The sequence below is a fragment of the Rana temporaria genome, chromosome 12 (genome assembly GCF_905171775.1).
Source record: "Rana temporaria chromosome 12, aRanTem1.1, whole genome shotgun sequence".
In the NCBI taxonomy this organism is placed as follows: Eukaryota; Metazoa; Chordata; class Amphibia; order Anura; family Ranidae; genus Rana; species Rana temporaria.
Window position 1 is genome coordinate 30,090,009 of NC_053500.1, and position 20,391 is coordinate 30,110,399.

At 42.8% G+C, this 20,391-nt stretch overlaps 1 protein-coding gene across 1 annotated transcript in view; it reads right to left on the bottom strand.

Annotated features, from left to right (window-relative positions):
- Positions 1 to 20,134, bottom strand: part of LOC120919015 (cytochrome b561) — a 189,342-nt gene extending 169,208 nt beyond the window's left edge. Inside the window, exons 1-2 of the mRNA XM_040330955.1 lie at positions 19,938 to 20,134; positions 13,177 to 13,301 (exon numbers count right to left, since the gene is read on the bottom strand). The gene's annotated coding sequence lies outside the window, so the exon portion shown is untranslated. The remainder of the gene's footprint in view (positions 1 to 13,176; positions 13,302 to 19,937) is intronic.
- Positions 20,135 to 20,391: the final 257 nt, after the last annotated feature.

The following is a 20,391-nucleotide window of genomic DNA, read 5'->3' on the forward strand; positions in this document are numbered from 1 at the left end:
GGTGGACTCCAAGTTGTAGAAACATCTCAAGGATGATCTGTGAAAATATAGTGCACCTGAGCTCAATTTTGCATGTCATGGCAAAGGCTGTAAATACTTATGTACATGGGATTTTTTTCCTTTTTTATTTTTTATGAATTTGCAAAGATTTAAAACAAACTTCTTTCACGTTGTCATTATGGGGTATTGTTTGTAGAATTTTGGAATGAGGCTGCAACATGTGAAGTTCTGGGAATACTTTCCGGATGCACAGTATACTGACTAACCTGTGTAAAAAAAATACTTACCCATTTCTAGGTTGGTCCAGTCACATGATCCAGCTCCCCATCTGTCAGCCAGAATGGCTGCAGGGGCAACAATTTGGGGATCAACAAAAGCTGGGACATGGGAGCTTATAGGTGTGGTCACCATTCCCAGGCATTCCAGCCACGGTCAAGCACTCTCTTCTCCCCTGCAGCTGCTCCTGCCCTTATTGATCTCTGCAGCAAACCTTATTACCACTTGCTACTTTCCCTGCGCTAGACAACTAGAGGAATTATCAATTATCATCAAAAATGATCAGTTACGGTTTCTTCCATCCTATAAAGTGCAGTGTCATCCTGGCGGCTGGTCTAGGCAGATCTGTCTCATTCCACAAATGTCTTTCAATTTAAACGTACTCAAAGGACTACGTCTTAAAGGAAAAATAGCATGGGAAAAGGAAGAGGAGGAAGTTACAAACCATTTGGATAAAAGGAAAAGGAAAACAGGAAACATTTTAGTATACAGTTTATCTAGAAACGTACCAGTTCATCATTATCCAGTTAGAATTAGAGGAAGACATACAGTATAATGCATAACATCCTGCACCAAAAAATCAAACAATCAATGTAAAGAATTGAATAGAGTGGGAATAACATCCCATTAATTCTGGATATTCAATAATTGACCTTTGACTATGCATGTGTTAAAGTGCCAGCTCTCTCAGACTACAAATATGGCTACACAGTGGTGGGCAAGTTGAGCTCACCAATGTTCTTCATTCTCCCTTCCCACCCACTGCACACTGCAACATTCTACACACAAATAAAAAAATCCAACAGGAAGTACACTGGACCTCTGCAAAGGACATGGCAGGTAAGTGGCGCTGAGAACTTGGCAGGGGGGGGGGGGGGGAGGAACTTGCTGTGAAAAGCCCTGAGATTTTATAAGCAGATGATAGATGATGATTTAACATATCATCTTTTTGTCAATAAAATAAAGAAAAAATAAATATCAAACAATATATAGCAATATAATTGCATCGTCAGATTAAATATCACATTGTCATACGCCAGTTTTTTTTATTTCAAAGAAAATACTGAAGTAGAAAAAGTCGGAATATGGAAAACAGAAATGCCATACATAAAATAGGAAATATTAATTTTAAAAAGATCTTTTTTTTTTACATGTTCCACATTACATAGACTTTACTCAAGACTATCAGTGGAAATTCAGGTGTAGCAATTGGAAGGGGCGTTTATGTGTTGGCAGTGTGGAGATGCTGAAAGATTGCATCACCTCTAGCACTACCCCCAATACTAACAGAGTCTCACTACTCCCCACTGCAGATCTCGGATTATCATGGTGCAGAGACCGACGGCTCATGCAGCAAAAGGAATCCGTTTGAGACTCCCCTTGTGCTCTGAAGTGGCCACGTGCACCTATACAGCAGGGGTCTCCAAACTGTGGCCCGAGGGCCAGATGTGGCCCTTTGCTAGTCTTTATCCGACCCTTGGGGAACAATTCTTCCCACTGATATAAGGCACTATTTGTCCCACTGACACCAACAATGGGGAACTATATCTTCCACCGATCCCAATGATGGGATACTATACCTCCTAATAATAGGGGGAATACACCTCCTCCTATTGGCTACCAACCCTAAGGCCATATTTATTCTCACTGATGCTGGGCCCGTGACATGTTCTGACCCTGCTGGCCACAATCCGGCCCTCCTAAAGTCTGAAGGACAATAAAGTGGCCCTTTGTTGGAAAAGTTTGGAGACCCCTGCTATACAGTATACCACCTGGAAATCAGATGGTCCATTTACACCCTTCCAGTTATGCAAGAATAGTTTTTAGGAGAATAGTGTGCATGCTTCTGCCAGAACTTTCATAGCTTTTTCTCTACCCATATCCTAAAAATCTGTTGGATTGGTTAACATTTTTAATGATAAGCTGGCTGTTCTGTCATCTGTTTACTGTATTTGTAAGTGACAGGTACGGTTTTGTGGCTCACCATGTGTTAATCATTGTACTTTCCATGTCATCATGATCAGAAATAAAATGTGTCCTTTACTTTCCATATCATCTTGTCCTGTGAACTTACAACAGTGACTGATAAAATACTTATTCATAACAGCAGGAACACATTAGGGGTTTCTCCTCAGACACGGTTCCACTACCAGAATATACTGTTATCTCAGTGCAGCGCCGTCTTATAATGTGTGATCAAACTTGCTCAAAACATGCGTGACAAATCAACATCAATAAAATATTCACTTAAATGACATGCATGATGTCGTTCTTCATAAACCAATGTCATTTAAGTGGAGTTCCACCCAACAAATGGAACTTCCACTTTTCAGAATCCTCCCCTCCTCCGGTGTCACATTTTGGACCTTTCAGGGGAGAGGAGGGAGCAGATACCTGTGTAAACCAGGTATTTGCTCCCACTTCCGGGCATAGGTCACCGCGGCGACCTACACCATGCCCGGCGCCTTCTCTGCCCCCCTCTGTCTTCTGGGCTAAGCACAGGTCCCAGAAGACAGCAGGGACCAGTGGGATCGTGCAGCGCTACTCGCGCATGCGCAGTAGGGAACCGATTCCCTTACCGAAGATGGTGGTGGAGGCACCTGAGAACCGAGGGACAGATCGGCTTTGGGTGCTGACATTGGACAGGTGTCCATATATTAAAAAAGTCAGCAGTTGCAGTATTTGTAGCTGGCTGACTTTTTTCGGCAGAACTCTGCATTAAATCAGTAAGTGCTGTATAGTCTATGTGGCTCAAATAGTCAGTGCTGACATATAAAAACAATGTTATTCATATCCCAATTCATGCAAATTGATCGATCCATATATTTCACTTGTGAGTGTTTCACCAGCTGTAGTGCTCTTCCCTTTACCTGCAAATACATATACCCCCACCTCCAGTATTTGACCCAAATTAATATTAGGTCAAAAAAAAAACTTATCCCTTTAAACAGGGTAGGTGTAAGTTCAGATGTTTCTCCAGATACAATTATCTCAGGAATTCAATCCATCCTCCATCATATTACGTTTCTTCCACCAAAACTCAAATGAAGATAGAGTATCAGGCCCAGATTCTGAAAGGACTTACGACGGCGCAGCGCCATGTACGCCGTCGTAAGTCCTAATCCGACCCGTCGTATCTATGCGCCTGATTTTTAGAATCAGTTACGCATAGATATCCATTAGATCCGACAGGCGTAAGTCTCTTACGCCGTCGGATCTTAACTGCATTTTTTTTTTGACCGCTAGGTGTCGCTTCCGTCGAATTACGCGTCGAGTATGCAAATTCGCTAGATACACGAATTCCCGAACGTACGCGCGGCCGACGCAGTAAAGTTACGACGTTTACGTTAGGCTTTTCCCGGCGTATAGTTTCCCCTGCTATATGAGGCATAAGTGTGGCGTGCCAATGTTGAGTATGGACGTCGTTCCCGCGTCGAAATTTGAAAAAGTTACGTCGTTTGCGTAAGTAGTCCGTGAATGGGGCTGGACGTCATTTACTTTCACGTCGAAACCAATGACGTCCTTGCGGCGTACTTTGGAGCAATGCACACTGGGAAATTCCACGGACGGCGCATGCCCCCCTGATCCAAATTTGAATTAGGCGGGCTTACGCTGGCCGATTTACGCTACGCCGCCGCAACTTACGGAGCACGTGCTTTGAGAATACAACACTTGCCCGTCTAAGTTGCGGAGGCGTAACGTAAATCGGATACGTTACGCCGCCGCAGAAATACGCCGCTGACTAAGAATCTGGCCATCAGTATTTATTAAAAAGTACACTGAAAACTCACATTTGAAAGTGCATATCTGATGCACTGCAGACAACAATCCTCTTTCCTCTTAAGATATTGTTGATTCTGCGCCATTCTATGTAAGAGATGTAACCGTTAAAGTGCCTTTTTGATGATTGTATCTGTCCTGGTCTCCAGACACTCACAAGATGGTGGATCGCAAACTTCCTGTCTTCCAGCTTGACATCACCCCCTGCGCCATTACCACTACATATTTTCAATAATTCCATGTCACCTAAAGCAGGCTCTTATGCCACGTACACAGGATCGAAATTTCTGACAATAAATTTTGTTGCAAGTTTTTGGACGGAAATTCCGACCGTGTGTAGGCTCCACCGGACATTTTCTGTCGGAGTTTTCCGACAGCAAAACTTTGAGAGCTGGTTCTCAAATTTTCCGACGGCAAAAGTTCTTGTCGGCAATTCCGATCGTCTATATGCAATTTCCGATGCACAAAAATCCTACGCATGCTCGGAATCATTGAACTTCAATTTTTCTTGGCTCGTCGTAGTGTTGTATGTCACCGCGTTCTTGGCGGTCGGAATTTTAGACAACATTTGTGTGACCGTGTGTATGCAACACAAGTTTGAGCCACGTGTGTACGCGGCATTACTCCATTTTCCTTTTGTGAAGAATATTGCTCCTTCCCTTTCTTTTCATGAAACCACAGATTTTTTTTACAAATTTATTTTTTGGGGGGTACACAGCCCATGCTTCTTTCTTTCTCTCTTAGGTGAGAATGAAGCCCAAAGCTGACTGATGCCACCTTGGATACTCTTGTCAAACATCCTATGAGGCTTCAGTACAATCTGGAACACACTGTGCAAGTGCTGCACATGTTATTGGGGAAAGAACCTTGAAGAGACAAACCAGCTCCCAAGGACCCGGTGTAGTATCAAAGCAGCAGACAAGGTTTTTTACACCTCCACTTTCCAACCCAAAAAATAAAAATAAAAAATTGGCTAGAGATCCTGTTTAAACAGCAGCTGTACAAAAAAAAAAAAAAAAACACACCACACACAAAAAATAGTACCGGACTATCAAAGTTTGGGTGCATTCTCCACTACCCAGGCCTGCAGTGTTCTGGATATTGTGTACAGCCCACCTGGAACTGGACAGAAGGCATGAATAAGGAGGAACTACTAATTGGTATATATTCACTGTAACCATTAGTTCATTACATTATGGAAAAAGACTAATCAAATGTCAAGTAAATAAAGCGTGGCTGCGATGTGAAGGAGAGCAGACGTGTCTTGGGGGCAGCGTTTCTCAATTCCAGTCCTCAAGGCGCCCCAACAGGTGCTTTGTGCACTGGTCCAAATCATTTGGTGGAGGGGGAATTATGGTGTGGGGGTTGGGCTTGCCCCTTTAGTTCTAGTGAAGGGAACTCTTAAGGCGTCAGCATACCAAGACATTTTGGACAACTTCCTGCTCCTAACTTTGTGGGAACAGTTTGGGGATGGCCCCTTCCCATTCCAACATTGCTGCGCACCAGTTCACAAAGGGCGATCCATAAAGACATGGATGAGCAAATTTAGGGGGGAGGAACTTGGCCTCAACCCGATAGAACACCTTTGGGATGAATTCGAGCTGAGACTGCGAGCCAGGCCTTCTTGACCACATTAGTGCCTGGCCTCACAAATGCACTTCTGGAAGAATAGTCAAACATTCCCATAGACACACTCCTAAACCTTGTGGACAGCCTTCCCAGAAGAGTTGACACTGTTATAGCTGCAAAAGGGTGAGCCAACTCAATGACCCCTACGAACTAAGGCTGGGATGCCTTTAAAGTTCAAGGCAGGCATCCCAATACTTTTGGTAATATAGTGCATGTATCTCCATTGATGGAGAAAGAAGTTAATTTGTTGTCCTAGAACATTCAGAACATGTTCTCAAAAGTGAAAAAGGCCCTGCTGTTTCAATAGAAGGCCCAGTTGATTTTTCTCCATGAAACCCATCTTACTGGCAGCAAATAATTGGCTTTGAGTAAACCCTTGCACGCCCTCAGTTGAAGTCCGGAAGTGACGAAACGCGTCAGAGCGTGACTCTCCAAACACAGCAACCGGAAGTGACGTTTGCGCTCCACGAGGAAAGAACCAGGAACCCGCCGAGAGGAAATCCATCAGAGCGGTCTTCAGGGTCAAAAACCGTGAGCCAAACACAGATTTATATTACATGCCTGCTTTTTATCATTATATGGTACGCATATTACTGTAGGGGAAAGCCTAATTGGGGGATTTTGTTTAATAAACGTTTTAAAAACGGTACTACTCTATATGAGCTTTTTTTCCCTCATACACACATGCTGAATATCATTATATGGTGAAAATCTGACGAATAAGGTGGATTACATGCTGTTTTACATCTACCATCTGGTAAGTGTATCCCCTGAAGGGGTTTCCTTATCCCCCACGTGGTGAACAACAGTGGTGATTGGAGCACATCTTTTCTTACCTCAACACTGTCTAGGATTACAGCAAGCGTAGAATTTACAACGCTGCTGCAGGACTGTATTGGACTCTATGAGAGTCATTTCACTACATTTTCTGCTTTATACACTTTGAGTAAACCCTAGCTACAATGTGTATTTCACACATCATATTCTATTTATACTAGGGCTGTAGCAATCTCTGTGAGTAAGTTGTTATCTTGTACAATTCAGAGGGTCATTGCAGACTGAGCAGGAAGGGGAAGGTAGCAATTGATTTTGGCCAGGGACAGGCTTATTCAACCTAATAATCGCTCATCACAGCTACATCACGTCAGCACAGCTAAGCAAGCTCTTTGTTAATCGGTTTGCTGCTTGCTAAAGGCGCTTCTCAGATTTCTTATGCGTTTGTCCTGCAGTGTGATTACTGTCTACTGGATTCACATTTTGCAATACATTACGGACCTAACCAGCATTGTGATCCACTTCCATATTGGGGTTGGTCTATTGGGCTTGGTGGAACCTCTGGCCAATAGAAATGACCAGGACTCAAATTGACCTTCTGTTATTTTATGCCAGAAAAGCTATTGTTCTTCAGTGGAAGGCTTAAGCCCCCCACTACCACCGTGGATAGATGGAAATCACTGATTAATTCTGTACTACAGCTTTATAAAGCCACACATAACAGGGGGAAGTCAAAGTCAATTTGATAAAATTTGGTCCCCAAGACTGTTGACCTCGGATTCAGCTGTCCTGCCTTGAGGTTCCCTCCTTCTAGTGGGTATGCGTTCTTCAAATGTGCTGTGATTGTTCTAAACCACATATGTTAAACACAAGACCATCGGGCCAAATCTGGCCCACCAGGCCTCGTCAAGTGGCCCTCGAACAAAGTTTTGCAGGCAGAACTTCATTACGCCACCTCCAACTCTCATCCCCAGGGCTGTCCTAATGCATGGGCCCCACCTGTTTTATTAAGCTCTGCCCCTATAGGCTGACAGGAGGAGATGTGACAGCAGCATCACTCAATACTCTTGTCAGTAGGTAGGAGGAAAGGCACAGCAACACCACCTAGTTTTGAAATGTGCAACAGGGCAGGGGAAGACAGTTACTATGTTTTGTAGTATTCTAGTACAAACTTAAAAGCCAACTTTAAAAACACTGAACTACAGAGATGGAGCGGGAAGTAATGAGCAGGGCTGTACATGGGGAAAACTGCTTCCCAAGTCCTAACGTGCCCCCCTTCGTCAATGCAGTACTGTGTCACAAGCCGACATTTAGCCCGTGTGTGTTAGCCGGTCTGACAGAAGCTGGCTGTTTGGCTGGCTTTTTTAGATGAGCATGCTAGAAAACTAGCAGCCGACCGACTCCCGATCAGTGCCAATAGCGCTGGCCGAAGTGTTCTGTTAGGGGGGAGGGGAGGGGTGGCAACGTTAAATTGTTAGTAAGGGGACTCTGACAGGAGAAAAAATATTATTATTTTATTATTAGTGTGTCTTTACTTGGTGGTGCAGGTGTCAAATGCTGGTTAGCCAGGTACAGTAAACTGTTGTTTTAAACAGCTATTTATGGACATGTGGAGAGCGTTTAACTTATCCGGATGCATACCTACTACCAGGGCATCCATTCTTTCATGGAGGAAAATTGTAAACTCCATTTCCCTACCTTTTGATCACCATGTCACCAATACACTGCTCTAGAACACCTCATCCCTGACAATAAATTGAGAAACTTTGAGAAATTTGGTATTCACTATTTGGAGAACCTCCCCGACTCTATACTCTATACCGCATCTATCACTTTTTAACTACTTCTCCATTACAATCCATTAGGGTACATCCTAAAATATAAATATATATAGCAGCTCTTCTGTAACTAATACCCACCAATGGAACATCCCATATTTTATATTATATCACACACACAAAGTATATTGCAAGAAAAAATATCGAATCCAGTAAATCCAAGCCTATGCTCCGATGGGAATCAGACTTCCAAACCTCCTTCACTGGATTACCAATGGACACAAGCTATTAGGTACTCACACTCCATAACACACCATATAAACCATTGGGAAATAGCCTTAAAACATCTCTTATGTGGTATTTCACCTCATATAGACTAGCTAAAATGTTTCCTACTAGCTCATCACTTTTCTGGCGCATCTCATCCCCACAACCCTTGCCCGGTGGTTGTGGGGGTATGCGGGCAGGAGGCTTATCAGAATCTGGAAGACCCCTTTAACAAAGGGGACCCCCAGATCCTGACCCCCCCGTGTGAAATGGTAATGGGGTACACTGTACCCCTACCATTTCACGAAGGAAGTGTAAATTCTTTTCTGCGGCCGGCGAGGTCAATGTGCTCGGATAACGGGTCTGGTTATGGATATTTAGGGGGAACCGCACGTAATTTTTTTTTTTAAATTGACGGCGGGGTTCCCCTTAATATCCATACCAGACCTCAAGGGTCTGGTTATTGAATTTGTGGGGACCTCCGCGCATTTTTTTTTCCCCCGAACTCTGAACCCGGACCCAAACTTTTTCCAATTATTCGGGTTCGGGAAAAAACCAAAGTCCGTACCGAACCTGAACTTTACAGTTCGGGTTCGCTCAACTCTAGTATTGACACATTTCCGGTTATGCATTATGGCATAGTAGCTAATATTCTAATTGCCACTAAACTCACCCATCACTAGGCACTGGAAACAAGACCCATCTCCTAACCCTTCCAAAGTGATCCACCATGCTACTTACCAAACACTTCTAATAACTGGGGGGGGGGGGGGATGATAGCCCTACTGCACAAATCCTTCAATTCCTTTGACCTCATATGGAAACCTTGGTCCCTTTGGTACCCACCACGAGATTCCTAAACTCCAACTGTTACCTGTCTGACATGACTCCGTAGCTATGTATATGGCTATGCTGTACTCAATCTCCCTGCACTGATGGGGGGGGGGGTCATTTACGTAAGGCAAATCCACTTTGCACTACAAGTGCAAAGTGCACTTGAAATTGCACTTGGAAATACAGTCACTGTAAATCTGAGGGGTAGATCTGAATTGAGGGGAAGTTCTGCTGATTTTTTTTATCCAATCATGTGCAAGCTAAAATGCCGTTTTTAATTTTCCTTTCATATCCCCCTTGGGTCTACAGCGACTGTACTTCCAAGTGTACTTTCAGCGCAATTTCAAGTGCACTTTTAGTGCAAAGTGGATTTTCCTTTCATAAATAACCCCCATAGTATTGTTATTGCCCTGTTCTATATTGAACATTTGATTTATTCATTTATTTCTCCTTTGGAGGTTTTCAATGCCTCTGAATTTGTACTATATACTTAAAGGGGTTGTAAAGGTTCCTTTTTTTTTTTTACAAACAAACAAACATGTCATACTTACCACCACTGTGCAGTTGGTTATGCACAGAGAGGCCCCGATCCTCCTCTTCTGGGGTCCCTCAGCTAATCACCTTCTCAATGACACACAAAGCCATTAGACTTTCTACCATGATCAGTTGTGGTCATTTTGATTAGCTTAGCATAAAAGAGCCTTCCTGGAGCATTTCAGACCCTGGTAGTGCAGCTGAAACAATGAAACGACTATGGGCGGCAAGGGACTGTCAAAAGATCTCAAGGGTAAAGTTATGGTCAGGCACATGTCAGGAGATGGATACAACAAAATTCAAAGGCTTACCAATGCCTAGAAGCAGAGTGAAGTCTATGATTAGGAAGTGAAAGGTATTTGGTACAACACAGACCCTCCCTGGATCAAGACATCGCTCCAAACTGGATGAAAGATCCAGAAGGAAACTGATCAGAGAGGATACCAAGAGGCCTACAGCAACTCTGAAGCGGTTGCAGGAATTTGTAACAAAGAATGGTCATTGTGTGCGTTTGTCTGTACGTTACAGTTAGCCTTGTTCACATGGGCATACTTAAGCGTACACCCATGTGAAGGCCATGTTTTCCTGCACAGGCATCTACAGGTGTTGCGTGCATCCCAATTCATGGAAATTGGGATGCAGCGGCTGCATGGACACTGCTCTAAAAATTTGACATCCATATAGGTGCGAGTCCCCAAAAGAGACAGCGTGGATTTGGGGACTTGTAGCCACACAGATGCCAGATTGGAAGCAGTGGCTGTATCTGTGCAGCCACTGCATTCTAACTGACATGAATGGAACTGCCTGCATGAGGATGCAAGCAACAACTGTGCATCCTCATGTCCATGCATACAAACATGGCCCTTGCATTGGTGTACGCTTACATATGACCAAGTAAACAAGGCCCAATAGCAACATGACTGGGAGAGGCATTTATGACAGGGAGGCAGTGTATACAGGTTAAACGAGGGACAGTGTATACAGGGGCAGTGGGTAGAGAGGGCAGGACAGTGTGTACTGAGGTTGAATTTAACGTGAGACAATTCCCTTGTTTAATTGTGGTTTCTAATCAGACTAGAACCCCATTCCCAATATTTAGCCACATTCACTTTTTGCCATAGGATGTCATCTCCCTGGTAGGGGCCCCAGAGCATATTTTTCCCAGGGGCCTATGATGCTGTCAATTGCAAACACTGATGCTTTTCTCTCAGTCGCCCCCAGAACTAAAAAGATCCCTGCACGCACTTATGGCGAGGAACGATGGGGACCGATCTCTGGAATCTTAGAGAAAGATCTCCCTACAAGGCAAGGTAGGAGAGAAGCAAGGAAGCCCGGGAGGGGGGCCTTTGGAGGTTGGATTGGGGTTGTTGTAAACACTGTAAACTCTGCACACCTCTGCATGCTGAGCTCTGTGCATAGGGAACTTTTGGAACTGCACTCTGCACATAGCGTAATCATGAACTCTGCACTCTATATGTAGCATAACCCTGCACTCTGTGCATAGGACAACCCTGAACTCTGCACTCTGATGCACCACTAAAGCCTGCACTCTGTATGTAGCGCACCCCAGAGACCGACCCTTTGAGGGTAGCCATACTGCTGATGCAGCCCACAATGAAATAGAGTTTGATCACCCCTGTTCTAAGCAATGCCAGGAACCCATTTTCCCTACAGCCATTGATTTCATCCTATTCCATAACATTCCCACATGCTATTGAATGCAGTTGCTTGTTCTCTGTCTACACTAAGGCCCCATACACACTATTAGATTTTCTGCAGATTTTTGTCTTCAGATTTATCAAAACCATATACCGGCAGTGCACGGCCTGCCTGATTGCATACAAATTGAAACTCTTAAAAGGGGTTGTTTTTTTATTTTCTAAATAGGTTCCTTTAAGCTAGTGTATTGACAGACAAATTTTCTCACCGCTCCAGGTGAGCCCCGTGAGCAATCAAGGGCTGTTGAACCACCAAGGTGCTGGCAATGCTAATGATAGCACAATGGAAGAACGAAAATCTTGATAGCCGCACTCCAAATGACTTTAAAAACAAAGTTGTTTTTATTTTCAACTGTACACACAGTCACTGCAACCAACAAAACACAGTATGGCCGACGCGTTTCGCACTTACAGTAAGTGCTTAGTCATGGCTAAAGAAAGGTTCACACCATAATAAAATATATACTAAAACATCATACACACGTGACTAAAGTCCGCCTATAGCAGAACGGAATCAATTAAAAATGTAGTCAAAACAGCTGAAAATGGTCAAACCTCCCTCAAATAAAACACAATTAAAGGAAATTGTTATGGAAACACCAGTGAGGCTCGGAAGATGGCCAACAGATTTAAAGCTAGAGGCTATTCAGCCACAGTTATTAACAACGCTCTTCATAGAGTTAGTGCCATCCCCAGAGACTCTTGGTTAGTGGGAGGTCCAGGGATAAACATAACAATCCGATGGTCAATGAATTAGCCCCTGCCTTCTCCACTTCATATAGCATGGAGTTTCATAAAATCAGACAGATTGTCACTAAATACTTGCCTGTTTTGTACAGTGATGTGTCTTATGAATCTATTTTGTCTAAGGGCATCAAGACGGTTAGCCGCAGAGCCCCTACATTGGGGGGTGTTCTTTCACCCAGTCTTTTTGAATCTAAACCTATCTCCCAAACTTGGTTGAGCTTTGTGGGCACTTTCAAATGTGGCACCAGTGGGTGTAGATATTGCCCCTTAATAGGAACTGGCAAAAATGTGCGATCATGTTCTAGTGGCAGAGATTTTAAAATTAAGCAATATATCAACTGTAACACTAAGTTCATTATTTACGTTATCACTTGCAACAGCTGTAACATCCAATATGTAGGTAGGACCATCAGGAGATTACGGGATAGACTCAGTGACCACTTATATGATATCGAGAAAAACCATAACACTAACGTGGCCAGGCATTGGAACAATGTACACTGTAAAAATTAAAAAAAGAGTCTAAAAAAGAGTCTAAAACCAATATAAGTGGCAACAGATAAAAGCAATAATAGACAAATATGCATAATCATTGCCATATTCAATGCACAAGACAGATACCTGAAGCACGGTGTTGAAGTGAAGTTATTAAAAGCTTAAAGTCAGGTTCTGGCCCACACCAGAAAAAATAAAAAAAAAATAAAAAACACACCACACACAACACTGAATAAACAGATTGGTTGGGCCCCAAATCAGGCACTTGATACACAAGAACTTTTTTTTTAAAATTACAGCCCAAATTTGGCTAGAACATATTGTATATTCAAAGAATCACTTACCTATGCACCGGGGTCTACAGATTTCCAATGCATGCCAGAAACTAAAAAGATAGCTGGTTGCAGGTTGTCATTTTCTAAAAACAAACCGGGATGGTAGATAAAGTCTGCCAGTTCACCAACCCTCACTGCGAAAGAGACAGACAATTGTAAACAGAATAGAAAACGTTCTACTGAAAACCCAAGAAAGGGGGCTCATTCGCATAACATCTGTTGGGGTGCATTAAGCCAGCCATAAATGTCTCAAATCTTGGCTGGTTCAGCAGGGACCATCCGACATTTGAACCATGTATGAGCAGGCTGATTGTACCAAAGTTAATCCAGCAATCGATTTAGGTACAAATCATGTTGAATTTTACATGTGATTATTGCAAGCAGCTCTAGCCGCTAGAAATAATCACGGTGTTCTCCCAGCAGGGACAGCTCCCTGCGACCCCCCCGAAAGAAAATCTCAGTCTATGGCCAGATTTACCCAATGTAGACCCAATGCAATGACAAGTTGAAGTCAATAGTTCACACCATATGCTGCGCTGATGATGAAAATGGAACATGCTGCAATAAAACAGAACTCAACACACTACAATGCGTAGACTTTACAAAGTGTAACAATTATAGGTCATAATAAACATGGCAGAACATTCTACTAAAATCTTCAGGAGTTTAGTCAGTTAGGTCCTAAATCAGTCCACCATGCTTGCTTTCAATTGTGTATTGATGGATAACGGTACAAATGTAGGTTTACAAATCCACAATACAGAGTGCTTGCTCTGGCGGTCATTAACACATTCTGACAAAACAATACAATGATTTCATTATCTTTGATAATTGTGATGAGCACTGCTGACAGCACCCATCAACACTTTGCCAAATATCCAAAACATCCAAGATACAGCATGCTTTAGGTGTGTCTAGCCTTTAGCTAAGTTTACTGTAGTGATGAACTCTTACAAAAGGGAAGTGTGTATTCTAAAAAAGGCTTAAAGTATAATTAGAAGCCGACTTCTACTTACTTCCCAGCGACCAATTTGATACATTTTACTTATAAATGTAGACAAAGTAGTGTTTCTGTAGCAATCTACACAAAATAAAATGTAATCTATGACTACACAAAATAAAATGCTACAGTCAAGCATGGTGGTGGGAGTGTTATGGTCTGGGGCTGCATGAGTGCTGCCGGCACTGGGGAGCTACAGATCATTGAAGGGAGTTCAATGCTGCCGGAGGTTTTGTGACAGGTAAGAGAGTGCGTCTGTCCACAGACCGGCCGACATTTATCAAAATGAATCAGTCCTGGATTAGCAGCCGCTATCGAGCCCCTGATGACGATGTCGCTGATTAAGTGCTTTCTGGGATCTCTGAAAGACCGTCTAGGCTGCCTAGCTTTGTGAGTGTAAGTTTCATGGGCACAATTAACACCCAAGGACCAATTTTTCCCACACCTGTTTGACAGGTGCATATCATTGCAATTTTTGACAGCAAGGCCAATTCTTGCTTTCATTAAGAATAAGGCACCACCGACACCCAAAGACCAGTTTTTCAGCACCTGTTACTTCTATACAAAGTCTGCAAAAGACACCAGAATTTATCCCCCAAAAAAATAGAAATAAAATAAATCTCGAATCTTGCCCTTGCACTAAATTGTGGCCTTATCATGCAGACTTGCTCCCCAAGCTGTTTATAAAATAAAGAAAACTAATGGAAAATTTAATTTTTTTGGCTTTATAAATATCATTATTGCTGCAGCACGTTCTATACACGGTACAGATGTGCGATGTGCCATTTTGCAGGTAGACTAAGAGGACCCCCCCCCCCCAGGCACTATATTTAAAAGTATTTTTTTCATTTTTATTGTAATTTATCATTTTGATGATTTCACTTTAAGCATCAGTAAATCCCCACTCATTTAAAAAAAAAAATGTTTTCACATGTACCCCAGGGTAGTACCCGGACCCCCATAACCATTGTATGCCCAATTACTTGGATATAAGCCTTCAAAATGGGCACTTTTGATTTCTCCAGTTCAGATACCATAGACTTTAATGGGGTCTGTTATTTGGTTCCAAACTTTTTTGAAATGTTCTAAAGTTCTTCCGTGAACCAAACAGGGGGGGGGGGGGTCGTTCGGCCCATCTCTATTCTGCAGGCCCAGTTTTTCCTTTGTTCAGGTGCATCGCATTACAGCAGACTATCTAGTTGAATGGGCAATCAACTCACCTCAGTGCGTGAAACTGCAAGCGTTATGGGATGCACAAGTGGGAAGACGTCTATGAAATTAAACCTTATTGGCTGCTATGAGCAGCTGTTTTTAAAAATTAGCCACAGCTGTCACCATGACAAGCCATAACCCAATATAGCTTCCATTGTCATTCATTTGCTAAACTGATGAATACATACTTTGCCAGAAATTGCTGTGTGCCCGTAACAGATGTAGATTTTGTAATTTTTTTTAGAAAAGGGTTAGGTCTGTTGCACACAGGCTTCAGCTTGTATAAGAGCAGCATGAACAGAAAACTTTTACAAAGCATTTTAAAGTACGATTCATCTCCAGTTAGTAAATGTTGAACACAGATCCCAATGGGAATGTGGATTGCCACTTTAAGCAAGCCGCTAGCAGGCTACAGTATACTTTCAACAAGTTTGCAAGAAGTGCTAAAGTCTGATAGAAGTTTGTTTAAAAAATGGCAATGAATTTTCCCATTGGGATCTGTGTTCAACATTCACAAACTGGAGTTGAACATTACTTTGAAGGTCCCTTTCACACCAGTGGACCGACCATGGGTGGTCCAATTGGGGGTCGCCTGGAAAAAAAAAAACAGACAGGAGGACCCGATCGAACCACCCATTGTTCTCTATGGGGAGGCTGATGTAGTTTACACCTGCCTGCATCCGATCTGATCCGGGCTGCCAAGAACAGATGGATGGAGAGCTTATCCCCATCCATCTAGCACAGGGATGTGCAATTTGTGGACCTCCAGCTGTTAAAAAACTACAAGTCCCATCATGCCTCTGCCTTTGGGTGTCATGCTTGTGGCTGTCAAAGTCTTGCAGTTCTGCACAACTGGAGGTCCACTAATTCCATATCCCTGTTTAGTGGATCAGATGACAGTCAAATGGAAATGGACAGGCAGTTAATTTCCATCTGATCGCCCCATAAAGAAGTACGGGCAGAGCAGACATGGACATGTCATCCTCCTGCTCAGCGGGGATCATCAGATCCCCCATCATAGGGGTACGCACAGGGTATGCCTGGGCACCCCCTAACCACCCTGTGTGGCGCAGATTCCCCCTGCTACCTCCCCCCCCCCCCAATGCTGCAGAGCCGACAGCTTACCTTCTCCCCTATCCCATCAGCTGCTGCAGGGGATGTTTCAGGATGGAGAGTGCAGCCGAGGCTGGAGAAAAATGGACTGGGGAATCTCTGTCCTCAGTCCCCTTCTCTATCTCAAAAGTGAGACATCAGGGGTCTGTTTAGACCAGTGGTCTCCAAACTGCGGCCCGGGGGCCGGATGCGGCCCTTTGCTTGATTTTATCTGACCCTTGGGGCACTATGTCATTTACTGACACTAACAAAGGGGCACAGTTCTTCCCAATGACACCAATGATGGGGGACCATTCAATCCAATAACACCAACATGGGGCACAATTCTTCCCAATAACACCAACAATGGGGCCCAATAACACTAATGATGAGGGACCGTTCCTTCCAATGACACCAACAATGGAGCCCAATAACACTAATGATGGGGGACCGTTCCTTCCAATGACACCAACATAGGGCAAAATTCCTCCCATTGACAACAAAGATGAGGCACAATTCATCCCAATGTCAGCAACAATAGAGCCCAATGACACCAGTGATGGGGCACAATTCCTACCAAAGACACCAACAGTGGGGCATAATTCCTGTCACTGACACAAAAGATGGGGCATTGTTTACACCAACTGATGCTGGTACTTTTTCTACTCCCGATGGCCACAGTCCAGCCCCCTTAAAGTTTTAAGGAGAGTAAACTGGCCCTTTGTATAATAAGTTTGGAGACCCCTGGTTTAGACCAATGAGATTTCACCAAAGCCCCAACGGGGGCTCCTAAAACAATTATAAAATAATATTAATGGGGAAAAATAATTAAAAAGCAATGCAAAATGTCTATTATGTGTTCATGCGCTATTTCTTATATATTTTTTTGTTGTGTGTTCTATGTCGCCCCTGCGTGGGCAAACCATGGCTTGTTATAATTTTTTTGAAATATTCAATAAAATATTGGAAAAGAAAAAGCAATGCAAAATAAAAACATAACTACTGACACCATCCATTGCCCTACTGATATGGGGAGAGGCAGAGAGGGGAAGAGGGAGAGACTCATACATACGGTACACGTGCATGTCTGAGCTTTGGGGTGCACACCCTAATGCAATAGGCTGAGCAGGCAGATCCGCTTAACGGAGTCTACCCCATCTGAAAGGGGCCAAAAGCTTCAACAAAGCTTGCTAAAGGCTCTGCAAATGCTTAGGCAAAGCTTACTGCTCACACTGCTGAAACCTGTGTGAAACAGGCCTTCCTGTTTAGAAATATGGCAGGTGCGGGCTCCCAACACTCAGTTTGGGTCAGTGACTTGCCATGTTGTAGAAGCAGGACAGCTGTGTAGTTTGAATTTTTAAGAACGTGTGTAATCATAGACTAGGTTTTTAAAGACATCTCGTCAAACACTGGGGCTATTCATGCACATCAGCAACAGCTTTCAAATCTGCCTAGGATAACATTTTTTTTTTACTTTTTGACAGGGGCTCTTCCTAAAGGTTTCTACATGTGCCAAAATTGAGGTTCTAAAAAAAAAAAAAAAAAAAAAAGAAAAGAGGAAGAAGGAGCATTGACAAGCCAAGACTTAAACAAAGTCTTACAGATGAAAGCAAGGGTATAGCAAAAGCCAGAGCGGACCATAGAACAGCCAAGAGAGCCGAATTATGTAGACCTCCCTGAATAAGGAGGAAGCGTTATTCCCAATATCCTCTTGGGTCAATGCTTGAAACTTAGAGGCATTGTCAGAGAAAATTCAAGTCATGGTCTGTGGTTCTGTTTTTATACAGACAGGAAAGCAAAAATATCTTCACTTTTTTAAATAAATGTCAAAGTATAATCCATTCGGTTAACAAAAACATGCCGTTAAGGATTTTCAATAGCGCAGTAGGAACCTAGCGCAATCACATTAGAAGAGTGGTTCCTTTTTCTGTATGGGCAAGGACTACGGGCTTTATGCATACCACTGAAAAGTGTATGTGAATCCAAAACATTTCAGTCTAGAAAAGAATGTGTTAGATTCCCTGTCATGTCTATATTGTTGAGAAGATACATCCGTACTATTGGTCCTGGTGGATATAGACAAAAATGAGGGACAAATGAGGGTAAAAGGAGGGACAGAAACCCCCTTTTATGTAAAACACACATCAAAAATGCACATAAAATATAGGCAGCGGCCTAGTAATTAAAAAGTTAAACAAATGCCCCTCCTCATTTGAACAAGTGCATTTATATTTGTCCAGTCTGCATAGAATTATACACATCGGGCCGGATTAAGAAAGATCTTTCTTCCGGCGTAACGTAACGAAAGAACTTGCGCCCCTAGTTATGGCGGCGTAACGTATGTGTGGCGGCGTAAGTCCGCCTAATTCAAATGGGGATGTTGGGGGCGTGTTTTATTTAAATTTTACTTGACCCCGCGTTAACTTTTTTTTTTAACGGCGCATGCGCCGTCCGTAAAATATCCCAGTGTGCATTGCTGCAAATTACGTTGCAAGGACGTATTGGATTCGACGTGAACGTAAATGACGTACAGCCGTATTCGTGAACGACTTACGCAAACGACATAAAAATTTCAAAACTCGGCGCGGGAATGACGGCCATACTTAACATTAGCTACGCCTCATAGCAGGGGTAACTATACGCCGGAAAAAGCCGAACGTAAACGACTTAAAAAAAAAATGCGCCGGCAGGACGTACGTTTCTGAATTGGCATATCTAGCTCATTTGCATTTTCCTCGCGTAACTATACGGAAGCCCACCTAGCAGCCAGCGTGATTATGCAGCCTAAGATACGACGGTGTAAGACACTTACACCAGTCGAATCTTAGGGATATCTATGCGTAACTGATTCTCTGAATCAGGCGCATAGATACGACCTCCCGAACTCTGAGATACGACGGCGGATCAGGAGATACGCCGTAGTATCTTGTATCTGAATCTGGCGCATCGTGTATATGCCCTAGTTCTATGATCTGCCACAGAACAGACATATCTGCATGCACAGACACAAGCAAATTAAAAATGTTGCAAGGCACAGTCCCTGTTGACCTGACAGATGCATTTTGGAAAATGACACAATGAGATTTATTTCAAACATAACAGCATTGGAAGAGTCTTAAAAACATGCTGAAAATGCAAAAAAAAAAACACAACCACAAAACACAAAAAAAAAAAAAAAAAACATAAAATTTCAAAGCATATATACACATTTTTTTAAATTGGACATACTCTATCCTTTTGCAGAATTATCTAAGTCATAGTACACAGCATCTACATTTTTTCAATTTGGGGAAAAAAAATTGATTAGCAGTTCTGTAAATTATACCATGTAAAACATTCATTTTAAGACATGTTTGGAAGTTTAACATAATTTAGACATCCTTGTTATCTTTCCATATGATATTTAGCGACAAAAAATAAATAAAAAGGAGAGAATATAAAAAGGTAGATAACCAAAATAACTTACATAGCTAGCACATTGGAGGATAGCACAGAGCGTGGGTCATGTAAACAGAATCCAGGTGGTGGAAGGGGAACTGCTCACCAAGTTCTCTTAGTTATAATAAACCCATCAGCTATACATTCCACACTATACAGATGGACATAGATTATATACAGATGCTTTCAGCGGTGACTTATACTGAGGTATACAGGTTGGTTAGTGATTACAGAACTCTGATTCTCAAAATCCCTAAAGTCCATGTTTTTTAGATCTCTTCACAGACTCACAGGTGAGATCATTAGAGTTTTTTTTTTTTTAAACACAGGTTCCTAATTTATTCAGCTGTGTCCCCGCCGGGTATGGAAGAAAGCATGCACTGTTCATGAGTCATTCAAATTGGGGTTAGGCTTCACTGCAAAAGGAACATGAAATTATTATTTATTTCTTAATGATACCTTTCATTCAATTTAAATCGAGC